Source organism: Lissotriton vulgaris, chromosome 2_1 (assembly GCF_964263255.1).
Source record: "Lissotriton vulgaris chromosome 2_1, aLisVul1.2, whole genome shotgun sequence".
In the NCBI taxonomy this organism is placed as follows: domain Eukaryota; kingdom Metazoa; phylum Chordata; class Amphibia; order Caudata; family Salamandridae; genus Lissotriton; species Lissotriton vulgaris.
Window position 1 is genome coordinate 953,846,138 of NC_141687.1, and position 19,013 is coordinate 953,865,150.

The following is a 19,013-nucleotide window of genomic DNA, read 5'->3' on the forward strand; positions in this document are numbered from 1 at the left end:
GGCAGCATGTGTGTGTGTGTGAGGCAGCGGGTGTGTGTGTGAGGCAGCGGGTGTGTGTGAGGCAGCGGGTGTGTGTGTGAGGCAGCGGGTGTGTGTGTGAGGCAGCGGGTGTGTGTGTGAGACAGCGCAGTGTGTGTGAGACAGCGCAGTGTGTGTGAGACAGCGCAGTGTGTGTGTGAGACAGCGCAGTGTGTGTGTGAGACAGCGCAGTGTGTGTGTGAGACAGCGCAGTGTGTGTGTGAGACAGCGCAGTGTGTGTGTGAGACAGCGCAGTGTGTGTGTGAGACAGCGCAGTGTGTGTGTGAGACAGCGCAGTGTGTGTGTGAGACAGCACAGTGTGTGTGTGTGAGACAGCGCAGTGTGTGTGTGAGATAGCGCAGTGTGTGTGTAAGGCAGCGTAGTGTGTGTGTGAGACAGCGCAGTGTGACAGCGCAGTGTGTGTGAGACAGCGCAGTGTGTGTGAGACAGCGCAGTGTGTGTGAGACAGCGCAGTGTGTGTGAGACAGCGCAGTGTGTGTGAGACAGCGCAGTGTGTGAGACAGCGCAGTGTGACAGCGCAGTGTGTGTGAGACAGCGCAGTGTGTGTGAGACAGCGCAGTGTGTGAGACAGCGCAGTGTGTGTGTGAGACAGCGCAGTGTGTGTGTGTGAGACAGCGCAGTGTGTGTGTGTGAGACAGCGCAGTGTGTGTGTGAGATAGCGCAGTGTGTGTAGGCAGCGCAGTGTGTGTGAGGAAGCGCAGTGTGTGTGAGGCAGCGCAGTGTGTGTGAGGCAGCTCAATGTGTGTGTGTGAGACAGCTCAATGTGTGTGTGAGACAGCGCAGTGTGTGTGTGAGACAGCGCAGTGTGTGTGTGAGACAGCGCAGTGTGTGAGACAGCGCAGTGTGTGAGACAGCGCAGTGTGTGTGAGACAGCGCAGTGTGTGTGAGACAGCGCAGTGTGTGTGAGACAGCGCAGTGTGTGTGAGACAGCGCAGTGTGTGTGAGACAACGCAGTGTGTGTGAGACAGCGCAGTGTGTGTGAGACAGCGCAGTGTGTGTGAGACAGCGCAGTGTGTGTGAGACAGCGCAGTGTGTGTGAGACAGCGCATTGTGTGTGAGACAGCGCAGTGTGTGTGAGACAGCGCATTGTGTGTGTGAGACAGCGCATTGTGTGTGTGAGGCAGCGCAGTGTGTGTGTGAGGCAGCGCAGTGTGTGTGTGAGGCAGCGCAGTGTTTGTGTGACAGCGCAGTAGGAAACCTTTGAAATTGCATAGGAAAGGCTCCGTGTGAATGTAAAATGTCTATTAGGGCTCGTCCTATTCCATTCCGCAGGAATGAACAGGAGGAGTCCTATTGGGGTGAAACTAAGCTCTTAAATGCGGATTTCCAGAAGTGCACGAGACCTCGATGAGGTCTCGTGAAGGCGCTTCTGTCCGCCCGAGCTGCCTGCCTCCACATGAAAGCCATCTGTTGCTTTGCGCTCGGCCTCAGGCCGGCATTTCTCCTCCCCTAATTATTCACTGCATGGCCGGCCAGCACATCCCCATGCGTCTCGTCACCCTTCCTCCCTTGTTCTTCTGGGTGTGTTGCTGGTACTGCATGCCCTGACACCCCCATGTGTCAAAGGTTGCCCCTTAAAACATCACTTACTTTATTTTCGTTAACATATTTTTTTTGGGAAGGTACGGAAATAACTTCGTTTCACAACACTTCTATACCTGTTACTGTGAAAAATCGATACAAGCGCACTATCGGAGCAATTAAAAGGTCATTTCACCGGCCACATTCTCAACATCGTAGCTGGCAAATTTTTGCCATCATTGACATACGGTTCCGAACTACTGGCAACCCGGGACGCTACAGCGTTAAATCTCGCCCAATCTAGGCTGTTCAAAACTCTTTTCTCAATCCCGAGACACATTTCGCAAGCCCAAATCCGTTCGGAGTTCGGTCTCACTAACCAGCTCCCAGCAAGACAAGGAGCACTCGTCAAATATTATTGCCGTATGAGGGAGGCAGAAGACGAATCCCTGGCCCACATTTGCTGGTTAGAAGTCGAAAAACAGGCCGGGCAGCCAGACTCAATATACAAGATCTTGAGGCAAGCGTTGGAGGCATTAAAACTAGATGAATCTTGGCGTCTGCCCATGACATATTCTGCCTTCAAACTGATAATCAAGAAAGCAGTCAAACAATCATCACTATTCATGGACAAAGCAGCAGTGGCTGGCAAAAGCCATGCCTGGATCGTTTTGCCGTCATATACCCACCTAAAACCACAGGATTATTTGAAAGAATGCTTCAGGGACCACTATAAAAGGAAACTAAGCCTTCTACGGTTGGGTTGCTTCTTGTCCAAAGACCTCACTCCCAAATGGCTACGGCAGTGGGCAACTCCCGATTGCCGCCTTTGCGGCAACGGCGCAGGGTCTTTACTGCACCTCAATGTATATGCCCGGCACTCCAAAATCTAAGAAAAACGCTTCTTCGATCTCCCTTAAGAGAAGCCCAGGTGAGAACTTGCAGGCCGGCGGTGAAAAAGATGCCTAAGCGGTTCTTGGATAGAACTATCATGTAAAACCATAAAACTTTTGAACCTTGCCGCCATAGAGCTGGAAAAAAGGACACCATCCAAAGAGGTCCCTGGACAATAGGACAGGCTTTGGCAGACCACAGACTTTTCCTCCCTTTTTTTCCAATGGTTGTTTTTGTGCATCATGAGTTAATAATAACGAGCCTCTTGTTTGAATAACCATTATTCTTTTATACTTTTTTCTTCTCTTCTTAGACCTTTTTTTCTGCCACTTTTGCAGAGCATGTTATTCATTTTTAACTCGACTCAAAGTTTATTCTGTGTTGTTTTTATGATGTAAATACCGCTTGCATGGTGGTAAGTCCCCCCTTAATGATTTTTTTTAAATCAAATAAAGTATTATTATTTGCCTATTTGGCACACTATCGGACGAGTTTTTGCTTGTGTAAGTACATTAGCTACATTTTTCTGTACGTAATTTAAATGTTTACTTATTTGGAGTTTGACCTACATAAGAGGTTTCTTTGCATTTTTATCATGTGAAGCTAAAAATTCCTATTAAAGCTAACAAACGAATCTTGTGTCTTATAAACAGTAAACGAGAGCATTATTTATACACTGTTGGCGCAAGGCTAAATATTCAGGGGGTTCATTTGAAACGGTGCTTAACTGAACGCGATTTTGCAAAGTGCTTTTTCACATGCACAGTTAATACAATACATAACGTTGGAAAAACATATTCACAAGGTTATATTTTAAAGTTGTAATTGGCCAATGTAATGGGATTTCTACTGTGGGGGAAACAACCTTCTTTTGCCCCTCACGGGCCTGTCTCGTACTTTCTGCTGCCTCCTCCTAAGACCTAGCGGAACACATGGCATGTCTCTGTCTCTCACACCTCTCAGCTCTGCAAAGTGCAAAGCCTGCCAAAGTTCCCCCCACACATTGCACCGATGGAGATAGCAACAAACACCGCCCCCTCCCCTCCTACCTTCCCAATACCTTTTGGTTGTTTATGTGCCTGGTTTTTAGGGCTCGGCCTATTCCATTAGGGATCAGCTCCCCGCTCCTAAAAGCTTCTTTCGGCGATGTTCTTGTTTTTATCTTGGATGTGTCACTGCCATACTGAAAGTTGTTGCGTAGTTTCTGTAAGAATAACAGATGTATGTCAAAGAAGTGACACTGAGACTCGGACAGCTTGGAGGTCCTTTCCCCGGTCTTCCCATGTGTCCCCTCATTCCCAGTGAAGTCATTTGTTATCCTTAACAGCAGGCATGGCTGTACTTTCATTTGTACAACAGGAAAAAATGTCTCATCTTTCAGTTTGTTTCTGTGTATGTGGGATAAATGCACGACATCTTTAACAAGTAGAGAAGGTGGCACCCTGTTTACCCAGTAGCCCCATCATCAACACCTTTATGCTGTAGGTATCAAAACTTTGCGTTCTGAAATGTGAGTTTTGTTTTTGTATGTGTAGAGCGGGCCTACAAATTCCGACAAGCAACAAGCTTTCATTTAAAGAGAGATAGCTGTCTTGAGGGGTCCATACGGGTCGGGTAAAGCGCTTACAGTTCTTAGGGCGAGACTTTAACCTCCTTCACACAAAAATGTGCCTTTATTTGTGAGGTTTCACATCAGAATGTGGAGATGGTCTCTGAATAGTTGCCCCTCCCAAAGTTCATACACATTTTACTGCGCGCCTCTGCTCGCTGTCCCACGGTATTTCGCAGAGTTCTCAAGTTTCACAACTCCATGCGTTAAGTATCCCATCCACTCCAGATGTTTGCTTGGTATTCCTGTTTAATGGGATAAACAGGACTGCAAGAATCAGAATGCATGTTTTGCACATGGATTTCAGACGCCCTTGACTCCCTTATACCCATGCGCTGGTCGAAAGGTCATTCTAAGGTACCCAGCCCGTGGTATAATGACTCCCTTGCCGAGCTTAAAAAAACTTGCCGGAAAGCGGAGAGGGACTGGAGGAGATCTTACGATCCTGTCCTGAAATCCTCGTATTTTGCCAAACTTAAGACCTATCACAGGGCAATCTGCAGAACTTGTGCCGCATTCTAGGCTCAGGAATTCCAAGCCAGCACCAACCCCTCCAAATTAATATTCAAGGTCTTGAAAGACCTTATGGAGTTTCAAGTTTAGTTTATTATGATATCGGAACTCATTACGAGGTCCACATAGGACCTTATGAATAAAAGAGCCACTTCGGCAGAGATCTGCACCGACTCCCATTGCGAGAACTTGGAAGCCTTCTTTTTGGAGAAAGTACAGACTATATATCGAGGATTTGATCTGTGTCGGCCGGATCCAGAGTTAGTTGACTCCAATCTCTTGGGTTATGAGACTTTGACCTTCTTGCCTGATCTGTCTACGGAGGCTTTTGACAAACTGAGCCTCAGTATTAAATCAGGCTCTCCTCTGGATCCGCTGAAGCCAGCTCTTATCAGTACGCTTTCCCCGCTGTGTCGAGGTCCGATACTCACCTTAATCAACCTGTCGTTATCAACCGGGACGGTCCCCTCCTCGTGGAAACAGGCGGTAGTTACCCCTATCTTGAAGAAGGCAAATGCAGACCCTCTCTTGCCTGAGAACTACCGCCCCATATCTCTTCTTCCTTGGACTGCTAAAGTCCCCGAATCCCATGTTAACTCCATCTTGTCTGATCACCTCGCCCGTAATCAGATATTGGACCCTAGCCAAAATGGCTTCCGGCCAGGACACAGTACGAAGACCGCTCTGCTCTATATGATCGAGCATCTACGCCTGGTGCTTGACTCCGGACGTACAGCAGCGCTCCTGCTACTAGATCTGAGCGCTGCTTTCGATACTGTGTCCCACCGTATATTGATTCAGCGTCTGGAGGAAGCTGGTGTAGTAGGAATCGCCCTTCAGTGGTTTCGATCTTTCCTCTCAGATCGAACCTTTAAGGTGGCTATACCACCTTGCCAGTCCTCTCTTCATCCTTTGGACCTGGGGGCCCCACAAGGCTCCTCGTTGAGCCCTACCCTGTTCAACCTGTATGTGAAACCGCTAGCTGCAATCGTCTAACAGTGGGGTTTAACGATGACCTCATATGCTGACGATATGCAGCTGGCGGTGACACTGAGTGGAGACCCTGAAGTGGAGGCCCCCAGGTTCCGAGCTGGACTTGTGGCTGTAGCAAGTTGGTTGAGAACCAACTGTCTACAACTGAATGCCACAAAAACTAAAGTTTTGGTCTTGGGGAAACATGCTGAGCTATGGGGAGACCAGTGGTGGCCTCCAGAGTTGGGCATCACTCCCATCCCAGCTTCCGAAGTGAAAAACTTAGGGATCTGGCTGGATCCAGCGCTCACCTTCATAGGTCACACGAAGAAGGTTGCAGCCACCTGCTATGGTATCTTGCGAGGCTTAAGACCGGTCCTTAAATTCTTCGACCCTCCCACCCGGCAGCTCGTGGTCCAAGCCTCGGTTCTATCTCGGCTGGACTACGGAAGTGCGCTGATGTTAGGGGTAAACCAGGCTGGGGCATCCAGGCTTCAAAGGGTACAGCATGCTGCGGCGCGGGCCATTGTTGGTCTTCCCAGACATTGCTCTGTTTCCAGCACTGTCTCTGCCCTTCACTGGCTACCGGTCAGACAGAGGATTAAGTTTAAAGCGCTCTGTCTGGCCTTTAAAATCATGAAGCTCTCCTCTCCGCCGGCTCTTGCTAACTTGCTCATCCCCTACATCCCTTCGAGATCGGAGGCTCTTCATCTTGCGGTCTGCCCCCGTTTTAAACTCAGCAGAATGGGTGGCCGCTCCTACCGGGTGCTTGCTGCGGGTTTGTGGAACTCGCTCCCGGTGCACATCCGAGCTTTGAATGACCTGTCCACTTTCAGGCGAGCTATTAAAACTTTTTTGTTTCCTGTTCCTGAGTAGTCGCTTCCCCTTTTTCCTCTCTTCCTGCGTGTTATGTTATAGTATCTGTCTAAGCGCCAGGACGCCCCTTTGCTGGGGCAGCTGTGCGCTGTATAAATAATGTTAACATAACATAACAATGGACACATCTTTGATTGGGCTATCTACTGAGGCATCAATTTAGGAAACTTGAGAACTGCTTTTAGGGGGGTAGTTTCAGTACAGAATGCTCAGATGGTGCCCTAGTCACGTCGGTAGGCTTGTGTGCCACTGCGGCAGACAATAACGATTCATAATAGAGTAACTATGAGGGAGAGGCTTGGACTAGAGGGATATGGACGTGAAGTTCTTTTCTGGACAATAGTGACCAGTATATCTAGGCAAGGGGTGTGCGAAATTTGCTTTCGTTTTGTATATATTCTCGAAAATTACGGTAATTACGCAGTGGGGTAGTGGCGTCTTTTCAGAAGTTTCACATAACAAGTATATGGGGAAAGTACCAACATTCACTCAGGCCCAACTTGGCACATTTTTTATTTATTTTTTGCACTTAGTGGAGGAAGACCCATACCAGACTGCTTAGACATCAAAATTTGCGGTGTGAAGTCCTTCTTGCTACACCTTTGGATCATAGCTGTCTAAGGAGGAAAGGGGCGGGGTGACTCGTGCATTGTTACACAAATAACAATTCTGGCAGTTTCAGTTCATGTGCATTAGTCAAAGCTTGCTGACTGGAGGCTGCTGTCATGGATGTGTAACTCCGCACCACCGCTCAAACTCCGCACCACCGCACAACTCCGCACCACCGCACAACTCCGCACCACCGCACAACTCCGCACCACCGCACAACTCCGCACCACCGCACAACTCCGCACCACCGCACAACTCCGCACAACTCCGCACCACCGCTACATCCATCCAGCCCCCCACTCCATCCATCCCCCACTCCATCCGTCCATTCCCCAGACTCCATCCCTCCCCCGCCCCACACTCCATCCCTCCCCCGCCCCACACTTCATCCCGCGCCCACACTCCATCCCGCGCCCACACTCCATCCCGCACCCACACTCCATCCCGCACCCACACTCCATCCCGCACCCACACTCCATCCCGCACCCACACTCCATCCCGCACTCCATCTCGCACCCACACTCCATCCTGCGCCCTCTTGCCCTGCCTCTATTTCTCACCCTGCCTCCATCTCTCGCCCTCCCTCTATCTATCTTTCGCCCTCCCTCTATCTATCTTTCGCCCTCCCTCTATCTATCGCTCTCCCTCTATCTATCGCCCTGCCTCTATCCATCTATCGCCCTCCCTCTATCTATCGCCCTCCCTCTATCTATCGCCCTCCCTCTATCTATCTATCTATCTCCCTCCATCTATCTATCTATCGCCCTAACTATCCATTGCATCACCACAGCATCACTCAGGGGCACCACAACATCACTATGCGCTACCAGAGCATCACTGAACGCCACAGCATCACTCGTCACTGCCTCAACATCATTCAGAGCCACCACAGCATCAATCTGTGCAACCATTCAACAACAACTGATTCAAATATGTTCTCTCAATGTTTCAAACTTTATTACAAATGTCACAAAAAAGTTAATATTTCACTTCTGTTCTTGTAGTTTCATCACAATAAAATACACTGAACATAATCCTCCAAAAAGTTATTCGCAAAAGTTTAAGCTATTGCTATTATAAATTACAATAACTTTTATTTAAGTATTAAATATTGAAAAAAATACAACCCATTGTTATTTTTAATATTAATACTTCTAAGTTATGTAAATACAACACATATTGCATTATAAAGGCTATAGGTGTCACGTTTGCAAAAGTAAATACTATTGGCATTGTAAATGACAACGTTATTAATTTCGCTATTTTCAAAACAAAAACATGAATAAAAAATTTGTCATTTACAATACTAATACCTCTAACTTTACTAATGCGAGCCCTATTGCACTGCAAATGCTTATTTAACATAATGCTTGCGAGCCAGGAAGTCTGAGGTTGAGATGCAACCACTTTGTGGGGCTCAGCAGGAGCAAGTGGGAGGAGGGAGTGGGAGAGGGGAGTGATATAGATCAAAGCGCTTTCCTGTTGTCAGTGGCCGCAGGCTGCCAATCGTGAGAGTGCGCCCGTCGCACATGAACGTGTGTGATCAGAAATGCTCCGAAAAAGCGTAAGAGCCTACATAAGCTCTCACTTCGCGCATAAGGTTAAAGCTGCCGCCTTTGGAGCAGAAAAAGTAGGTTTGAGCCTGACTTGGGTTCAACATCATGTTTGCACTAAAAACGCTTCAAGTTTGGACTATATCAAAAGAGAAAATGAATTCTTATTTAACTTGCATCAAAAAACAGAATAGCAGAGTTAAGTTTTATTTATTTTTTGTCACCCTGAGGGTAACAAGCATTTGCAATGCAATAGGTCTCGCATTAGGAAAGTTTGAGCTATTGGTATTGTAAGATAGATAGAGTGAGGGCAGAGTTGGAGGGTGGAGTTGGGGGTGGAGGGTGGATTTGGAGGGTGGGGTTGGAGTTTTGTCTTAACAGGACTTAGATGTATTGATATTACAAACAACAATGCTTATCATGTTTTTAAATAATTAATACTTAAATAAAAGTGATTCCAATTTATAATGTCAATAGCCTACACTTTTGTAAATAACTTTTGTGAAGATTATGTTCATTGTATTTTATTGTGACGAAAAACTAAGAACAGAAGTGAAATATTAACAACTTTTAGTGATATTTGTAATAAAGCTTAAAACATTGAGAGAACATATTTGAATCAGTGATGCTGTGGTGGTGCTGAGTGATGCTCTGGTTTATTTATTTTATTTATTTATTTATTTATTTATAAAATTTCTAAAGCGCGCAAATGCCTTACGGCGTCTCGGCGCTAATGTTAGCATATTTTGGTTATGGTTTGGTTTGGTATGGTATATGGTATAACATATTATGGTTGCGCTGAGTGATGCTGTGGTGGTGCTGAGTGATGCTCTGGTTGCGCTGAGTGATGCTGTGGTGGCGCTGAGTGATGCTCTGGTTGCGCTGAGTGGTGCTCTGGTTGCGCTGAGTGGTGCTCTGGTTGCGCTGAGTGGTGGTGCTGAGTGGTGCTGTGGTGGTGCGGAGTGGTGCGGAGTGGTGATGCTGTGGTGGTGCTGAGTGAGAATGTGGTGGTGCTGAGTGAGAATGTGGTGGTGCTGAGTGAGAATGTGGTGGTGCTGAGTGAGAATGTGGTGGTGCTGAGTGAGAATGTGGTGGTGCTGAGTGAGAATGTGGTGGTGCTGAGTGAGAATGTGGTGGTGCTGAGTGAGAATGTGGCGGTGCTGAGTGAGAATGTGGTGCTGTGGTGGTGTGGAGTGAGAATGTGGTGGTGCTGAGTGATAATGTGGTGTGCTGAGTGATAATGTGGTGATGCTGAGTGGTGCTGAGTGATAATGTGGTGGTGCTGAGTGATAATGTGGTGGTGCTGAGTGATAATGTGGTGGTGTGGAGTGATAATGTGGTGCTGTGGTGGTGCTGAGTGATAATGTGGTGGTGCTGAGTGATAATGTGGTGCTGTGGAGTGATAATGTGGTGGTGCTGAGTGATAATGTGGTGTGCTGAGTGATAATGTGGTGTGCTGAGTGATAATGTGGTGGTGCTGAGTGATAATGTGGTGGTGCTGAGTGATAATGTGGTGGTGCCGAGTGATAATGTGGTGGTGCCGAGTGATAATGCGGTGGTGCCGAGTGATAATGCGGTGGTGCTGAGTGATAATGCGGTGGTGCTGAGTGATAATGTGGTGTGCTGAGTGATAATGTGGTGGTGCTGAGTGATAATGTGGTGGTGCTGAGTGATAATGTGGTGGTGCCGAGTGATAATGCGGTGGTGCCGAGTGATAATGAGGTGGTGCTGAGTGATAATGTGGTGTGCTGAGTGATAATGTGGTGGTGCTGAGTGATAATGTTGTGGTGCTGAGTGGTGCTGAGTGATAATGTGGTGGTGCTGAGTGATAATGTGGTGGTGTGGAGTGATAATGTGGTGCTGTGGTGGTGTGGAGTGATGCTGTGGTGGTGTGGAGTGATAATGTGGTGGTGCTGAGTGATAATGTGGTGGTGCCGAGTGATAATGCGGTGGTGCTGAGTGATAATGCGGTGGTGCTGAGGGATAATGCGGTGGTGCTGAGGGATAATGCGGTGGTGCTGAGGGATAATGCGGTGGTGGTGCTGAGAGGTGGTGCTGAGTGGTGTGTGGTGGTGCTGAATGGTGCTGTGGTGGTGCTGAATGGTGCTGTGGTGGTGCTGAATGGTGCTGTGGTGGTGCTGAATGGTGCTGTGGTGGTGCTGAATGGTGCTATGGTGGTGCTGAATAGTGCTGTGGTGGTGCTGAATGGTGCTGTGGTGGTGCTGAATGGTGCTGTGGTGGTGCTGAATGGTGCTGTGGTGGTGCTGAATGGTGCTGTGCTGAATGGTGCTGTGGTGGTGCTGAATGGTGCTGTGGTGGTGCTGAATGGTGCTGTGGTGGTGCTGAATGGTGCTGTGGTGGTGCTGAATGGTGCTGTGGTGGTGCTGAATGGTGCTGTGGTGGTGCTGAATGGTGCTGTGGTGGTGCTGTGGTGGTGCTGGATGGTGCTGTGGTGGTGCTGGATGGTGCTGTGGTGGTGCTGGATGGTGCTGTGGTGGTGCTGGATGGTGCTGTGGTGGTGCTGAATGGTGCTGTGGTGGTGCTGAATGGTGTTGTGGTGGTGCTGGGTGGTGCTGAGTGGTGCTGTGGTAGTGTTGAGTGGTGCTGTGGTGGTGCTGAGTGGTGCTGAGTGGTGCTGAGTGGTGCTGCTGAGTGGTGCTGTGGTGGTGCTGAGTGGTGGTGCTGAGTGGTGCTGTGGTGGTGCTGTGGTGGTGCTGAGTGGTGCTGCTGAGTGATGCTGTGGTGGTGCTGCTGAGTGATGCTGTGGTGGTGCTGAGTGGTGCTGTGGTGGTGCTGAGAGGTGTTGTGGTGGTGCTGAGAGGTGCTGCTGAGTGATGCTGTGGTGGTGCTGCTGAGTGGTGGTGTGGTGGTGCTGAGTGGTGCTGAATGGTGCTAAATGGTGCTGTAGTGTTGCTGAGTGGTGCTGTGGTGGTGCTGCTGAGTGATAATGTGGTGGTGCTGAGTGATAATGTGGTGGTGCTGAGGGGGTGAGAGTGTGTGAGGGTGAGGAGGTGAGTGAGGGTGTGTGAGGGTAAGGGTGAGGGAGGGTGAGAGGGTGTGGGGGTGAGGTTATGTGAGGTTGAGGGGGTTTGAGGGTGAGGGGGTTTGAGGGTGAGGGTGTGTGAGGGTGAGGGTGTGTGAGGGTGAGGGTGTGTGAGGGTGAGGGTGTGTGAGGGTGGGGTGTGTGTGAGGGTGAGTGAGGGTGTGTGGGAGAGTGAGGGGGTGTGGGTGAGTGAGGGTGAGGGGGTGAGAGTGTGTGTGAGGGTGAGAGGGGGTGTGAGGGTGAGGGTAATAGAACAATCTTCACTGCAGCATTATATCAATTAATAATAGTGCCTGGCAATGGTCATCCTACACCCATGAGGGAGAAGGAAATGGAGCATCCAGTATGTAGAAGAAAATCGAGCGAAAACCAGAGAAAGAAAGTGGCTGGCTCTCCTTGGAAAGAATGAACGCGGGAGATGAGGCGAATACGTCACAATGTTAGAAGACATAAAACCACATCACTGGTTAGGCAGCTGATTCTAGTACAGAGTCTGCCATGAATAGGATTATACATTTCGATTTCGGGTACCTGAAGATGCACCAGAGCTGCTGATAACCATCCATGCCCTACAGGGGGAGCCAGCGAGTGGGAGGGAGGGCCTGTCCTTTTGGAATGTGTAGGTGCTAAGATCGGAGGTGAAGGGATAGGATAGCGATGAAGGGGGAAAAAAAAGGAGTTGGGAGGGTATAGAGAGAGAGTTAGCCGGTGCCAGGGTGTAGTGAAAACGACCAGGCAGCTGTTCCTATGCACAGGGCGTCTGGATGCTCATCTTCATAACCACAATGGAGTGAGTCAGCCAGTCCCACCACACCGGAGTAGTGTACAATATAATCATGATAAACTGTGTCACAAAATTAAGCACCCGGGCTCTCCTTGTAATGAGCTGCATTCATACTATAGCCAGGTTTTTATTTTAATTTTCTGTAATGAAGGAAAACACAAAACTAATAGTATTTAATTAACTAATCAGAGGGCATGAAAATGGCGCTGATTCTGAACAAAGAAATGCAAGCTCAAAGTGAAAGCTGCACCTTTAATAAATAAATACAGGCACACTGCCATGAACTGTGTTAGTGGCGTTCACCTCTGCTACTCCTCTACATTAAAATTGAAAGCGGCTCAGACTCAGTGGAGTTACATTTTAAGTCAAAGTGTTGCCTTGCAAACTCGGGAACTAAGAGGGAATGGTGCGCGGTGTTTCAAGCTGCTTGCATAGTACTTACTCAAAACTACGGTCTGCAAAATAAACCAGCAGGTAAAGAACAACAAGGGAGGAATGGTGACGACAAACATGGGGAGCAGCAGCCTTTGATGTGCCGGCCGGCCATGCAGTGAATAATTAGGGGAGGAGAAATGCCGGCCTGAGGCCGATCGCAAAGCAACAGATGGCTGTGGGGTATGACAAAAGGAGAGAAAGCCTGTGAGCTTATGAAGCTACAAGCACTACACGATTCATAGCACTGTCCATGACTCAACACCAACCCCATTAGCTCTATGGTCTCTACCCCCCATCTTAATATTATGGCCAAATACCAGTTATGTTGCAGTGCCATTTTATAGCCTATTTCTAATCCATATCACTTAATTGGCATATTCCCTATCTGCTAGCACAAATTGTTCCCCTGTGGTTAAATACATTTCCAAAGTCTGAAAACCGCCCTAGGGCAGAGTCCTAAACTCTGTAATCACTGCGTCCATCTCCACAGTGAACATCGATAAACACCACCCGACCTGAAGACCACCCTCAGAGGCACCCTGATCTACCGACCCCCGGGACCACGCACCCAATTCAGCGAGGACATCGCCGACTTCGTCAGCCCGCATGCCCTCCCCTCCGCTGACTACATCCTCCTGGGGGACCTCAACTTCCACCTGGAGAACAACAACGACCGCAACACCATCACCCTGCTCGCCAACCTCGCCAACCTCGGACTCAAGCAGCTGGTGTCCACCCCCACCCACCTCGCCGGACACACACTCGACGCCGTCTTCTCATCCAGCACAGACATCGCCTTCAGCCACGCCACAGAACTTCACTGGACGGACCACAGCTGTGTCCACTTCACCTTCAAAAGAACGACGATCCACCACCACCAGCAACAGGTTGCCCGTAGAAGCTGGAACAAGATCACAGCCGACCAGATCGCCGCCTCCCTGAGCCAGCACCCTCCTGCCAGCTCAGCGAACCCCAGCCAGGCCGCCGACAACCTCACGAAGTGGATCAGCAACTGCGCGGACGAACTCGCCCCTCTGAGGACCCCGCCCAGCAGCAAGAAGGCCCCATGGTTCACCGACGAACTCAAGAGCTCCAAGGAGAACTGCCGAGCCCTCGAGAAAGTCTGGAGAAGGGAGCCAACACCGGACAACATGACCACCCTCAAGCTCGCCACCCGGAAGCACCACCAACTGATCCGCGCCGCCAAGAAAACTGCTTTCAAGGACCGGCTGGACAACAACGCACACAACTGCAAGGAACTCGTCAACATCGTGAAAGAGCTCTCCAACCCCAGCGCAGGAAACAATGACATCACCCCATCGCAAGACCTCTGCAACTCCCTCGCCTCCTACTTCCACAACAAGATCGCAGACATACACAACAGCTTCAGCATTCAACCGACGCACGCCACGCCCGCAGCAACGCCACCCACCACCACCCTCCGCGCCTGGACTCCGATCAGCACCGAAGACACCGTCCGCATGATGAACTCCGTCCACTCCGGATCTCCGACCGACCCCTGCCCTCACCACGTCTTCAACATGGCCAACGCTGTCAGCGCACCCCACCTGCGGGACATCATCAACACCTCCTTCGACACCGCCACCTTCCCTGAGAGCTGGAAGCACGCCGAACTCAGCGCTCTACTCAAGAAACCCACAGCGGACCCCACCGAACCCAAGAATTACCGCCCCATCTCGCTCCTCCAGTTTCCAGCCAAAGTCATCGAGAAGACCGTCAACAAGCAGCTGGCCGCCTTCCTCGAGACAAATGGATCCCTCGACCCCTCACAGTCAGGCTTCCGAGCCAACCACAGCACCGAGACCGCCCTCATCGCTGCCACCGACGACATCAGAGCCCTGATGGACAACGGAGACACAGCGGCCCTCATCCTCCTAGACCTCTCCGCGGCATTCGACACGGTCTGCCACCGCACCCTAGTACAGCGCCTCAGCAACGTCGGAATCCAGGAGAAGGCACTGGATTGGATCATCTCCTTCCTCGACGGAAGGACACAGAGAGTCCGCCTACCACCGTACAAGTCTGAGGCCTCCAAAGTCATCTGCGGCGTCCCTCAAGGATCCTCGCTGAGCCCCACCCTCTTCAACGTCTACATGAGCCCCCTCGCGGCCATCGCACGCCAACACAACCTCAACATAATCTCCTACGCCGACGACACCCAGCTGATCCTCTCCCTGACCAACGACCCCGCCGCCGCCAGAGCCAATCTGCACGAAGGGATGAAAGATGTAGCCGAGCGGATGACGACCAGCCGCCTGAAACTGAACTCAGACAAGACGGAGGTCCTCATCCTGGGCCCCTCGCCCTCCGCCTGGGACAACTCCTGGTGGCCCCCCGCCCTGGGCACCGCACCCAAACCGACAGACCACGCACGCAACCTGGGCTTCATCCTGTACTCCTCCCTCTCCATGACCAGGCAAGTCAACGCCGTCTCCTCGGCATGCTTCAACATCCTACGCATGCTACGGAAGATCTTCTGGTGGATCCCCACCGAGAACAGGAAGACCGTCACCCAGGCCCTCGTCACCAGCCGACTGGACTACGGCAACGCCCTCTACGCCGGTACCACCGCCAAGCTCCAGAAGAGACTCCAGCGGATCCAGAACGCCTCAGCCAGACTCATCCTCGACATCCCACGAAACAGCCACATCTCCGGACACCTGAGAGACCTGCATTGGCTCCCCGTCAACAAAAGAATCACCTTCCGTCTCCTCACCCACGCACACAAAGCCCTTCACGACCAAGGCCCGAGCTACCTCAACAACCGAATCAACTTCTACGCTCCCAAACGCCACCTCCGATCAGCCAGCCACGCCCTCGCCGCCATCCCCCGCATCCGAAGAGCGACGACAGGAGGAAGATCCTTCTCCTACCTGGCCGCCAAGACCTGGAACTCCCTCCCGACCGACCTGCGCCTGACCCAAGACCACCTCTCCTTCAGGAAGAAGCTGAAGACCTGGCTGTTCGAGCAGTAACGCCCCCCCCCCCCCCAAGCGCCTTGAGACCCTACGGGTAAGTAGTGCACTCTATAAATGTCTTTGATTGATTAAACTAATGACAAATTCTGAACAAACAGCCTCCCCGTGAGAGAATCCTGTCGCTAGACTAACAGCAATCTATTCCCAAGGTACACCACACGGACAAAACGACAAAGTCTCAGGCGTCAGCTACGGCGAGCTCACCTCCTCTGTTAAAGTGTTCCCTCGTGTATCCTGGTCCAGAACAGAAGAGACAGTGTTGGGAGAAGTGCCCGTTTAAATACCCTGTCTAATTAGAAAAGTCAACACACCTGTGTACCCTTAAACTTTCCATGATAAAGAGTGAGCGCATATTTATGTATTAGAGAGCGAGTTTTTAGCCATACTGCATAGGCTGGTAGCTCATACAAATTCTGTATTTGCAATACCTGAAAGTAATTAACAAGATAAGGAAAACAGGTGGCGGACAGGCGTCCGGTGCTGCTTTTGATATGCGCGCAGCCGAAACCGAAATCTAACTGGACAATGGGGCTAGGTTAAGAAATGGTGGGACCCTCTGAATCACCCTCACAGTTGGAGTCATCAGGGCTCCCTTCAAAGGAACATGAGGATTGACATGATAAGCACTTTCAACTTTGTGCAATTTTAGAGTGGCACATGACTTAAGTGCTGGGATCCTGAGGGGTTCGTACATCTGAAACAAAGAATGACAAAGAGCACAACTTTTACAGCATTGGTACGACACAAATGTGCTGCGATTGTTTCCCAGGAAGTAACCGTACTGCAAAAAGTTTGACGCCAGGCACTGGTAACTACTGCACACTCTCAAACGCTCGTGTTGTGGTCCTTGTGAGAAACAAAAACACAAGACGATAAGCACAGGCTATTGCTGTCAGACTATATGAATGGAAGCGTCTGAAAAGCCTCTAGGTGGTGCAGTCGCTTAGCCCAACTGAGGAAACGTATCTATTTCTACATGCTTTGGGGTATAACAACAGTGAGCAGACTAATGTACTAATCAATCAGTGAAAACGAATTTGTGCCCAAGGAGATATTAACCTTATGACTGCAGCAATAAATAAACTATTACATCACCGTGCAGCAAAACAAACAAGAAACTCTGAGCAGGAGACATCACAGGCACACGGAGATCTACCCAAACAGAAAAGAGAGTGGTAGAAAAGGGCAGAGACCATAGAGTCGGGGAGAGAAATAGAGAAATAGAGGGAGAAAGGGATACGAAAGGCTAGAGTTGTAGAGACATTAGGGAGAAAGAGAAAGAGAGAGAGAAAGAGAAAGAGAAAGAGAGAAAGAGAAAGAGAGAAAGAGAAAGAGAAAGAGAGAAAGAGAGAGAGAGAAGGGGATGAGGGGGGATACGAAGAGAGAACGGAAAGAAAACCAGGAAAGTAAAGAGGAGTGGAAGAGTGGAGTCAGGAAAGAAGCTTTAAGGGGCGGGACTGCGGATCCCTTTGAAGCCCGGCCTCGCGGCCATGAACAGGGATGTAATTAGGGAGATAGTAATTAGCAGATAGTACAGCGACTCTCGGGTACTGCATGAAGCAGAATAAAAGACAAGTTAAAAAAATTTAACGTATTGCAGGAATAAAGTGGGAAAAGCAAAACGCCCCTATAATGCCGTTTTTTTTTAAAGACAAATGTGAGTGTGCGCTTGTGAGGGCTTTGTGGCAAAAGAAAGTGAGTGAATTGTGCGATGCGTGGGCAGAGAGGAGACAGGCGCTATAGAGGGAGGGGGTGGGCTACCTGCAACTAGAGCTACCATATGGAGAGGGAGGGGGGTGGGCTGCCTACGAATGCGTGTGGCAACAGAGAGAGAATGGGGCGCGCGCTGGAGAGGGAGGGGGTGGGCTGCCTGGTTAGTGCGTGTGGCAACAGATGGAGAGTGAGAGCAATTAGGGGGGAGGAGAAGTGAGGCCAGCGCGAGGCTGATAGCTTTGATGTGGGGAAATGAGAGTGCTTGTGGTCACGTGATTCACGTGAACTGGTGCCAATCCGCTTTTTGGGAGACTTGGGTTTAAGTGTTGGTTTGACAGCATTAGACTCGTCCTATTCCATTCCTTGCGAATGGGAATATGCTGAGACCTAAAAACGGAGAGCCCAAAAGGGACATGTCTCAGGACCTGCTTTTAAGGATGCTGGTGCGGAGCACCGGTCCAGACCCGGCCCACTTAAAGCACTAAGCCTGCTTTCTTTATGTGATGTGCTTTAACTTATGTGGCGATATGTAGATGAAAGAGAAGATCTTTATTAGGCGCTAAAGTGAAAAACAGCATTTGTGGTCGCAAAACGGGTTTGGCATCGGAAACACGGCATGTTAGTGCCAAAGATGACGCACAATCTTTTAGTATACTATTTAACAATGTAACGTTTTGTGCATGGCAAATACATAATTGCAAAAACAATTTACTGAGTGAAGAAGAGTAAATACAGAGTAAAAACCAACTGCAGTTAGTGCCTATGTCACAGCAATAATGTAAAATGTACTCGGTGTTCTGCGACCGTAAGTGTACAGGAAAGAAGCGTAAATATACAGTAAACACCGACGAAAGAAATGTAAAAAAAAATAATCCAAATATGGTAAAGGGAAGAGAAGTAATACATTGAAAAGTCACACTGTATTTCCTCAGATGTCGGGATGATTGGGGAGATTGTTAACAGATGCACGTTCCTGTGATAAGAAAGTGAAAACAAAGCCCGACAAGGGGAGGGGAATCAGCAGCGCCATGCAGGCTCCATGAACAAAAGAGCCCAACAAGCAGAAGGAAGGAGGGAGTAGCTGCAGCCCAATAGAGAGCGAAGAGCAGCTGTTCCGAACAAGCAGCGACCAGTGGTAAAAATAAATAAATAAATAATTGCTCCCAGATGCAGGTCCCTGCCATGGGAAAGAGAAAACAAACCGCGACAAAGTAAACATTTATGAAAAAAATGTTGAAGTCACACTGGAGTTGCGATCTGGATCATTTCTACCAGATACGCCTAGCTGAAATGCTCTCAAGTATGTCATTAAATTACAAAGAAAACAAGCTCTCGGCATTGCTGTGGCGGGCGAGCGCATTCCTTTCAAGTCTGATGGGGGGATGGGGCGGGGGAGCGGCTTGGGAGAGGCTTCCTTTGAAGTCTGATGCCGAGGCTCAGACAAATGGTGTAT

At 49.7% G+C, this 19,013-nt stretch overlaps 1 protein-coding gene across 2 annotated transcripts in view; it reads right to left on the reverse strand.

Annotated features, from left to right (window-relative positions):
- Positions 1–19,013, reverse strand: part of NCDN (neurochondrin) — a 211,851-nt gene that overhangs the window by 153,606 nt on the left and 39,232 nt on the right. The gene's annotated exons all lie outside the window — the stretch shown is intronic.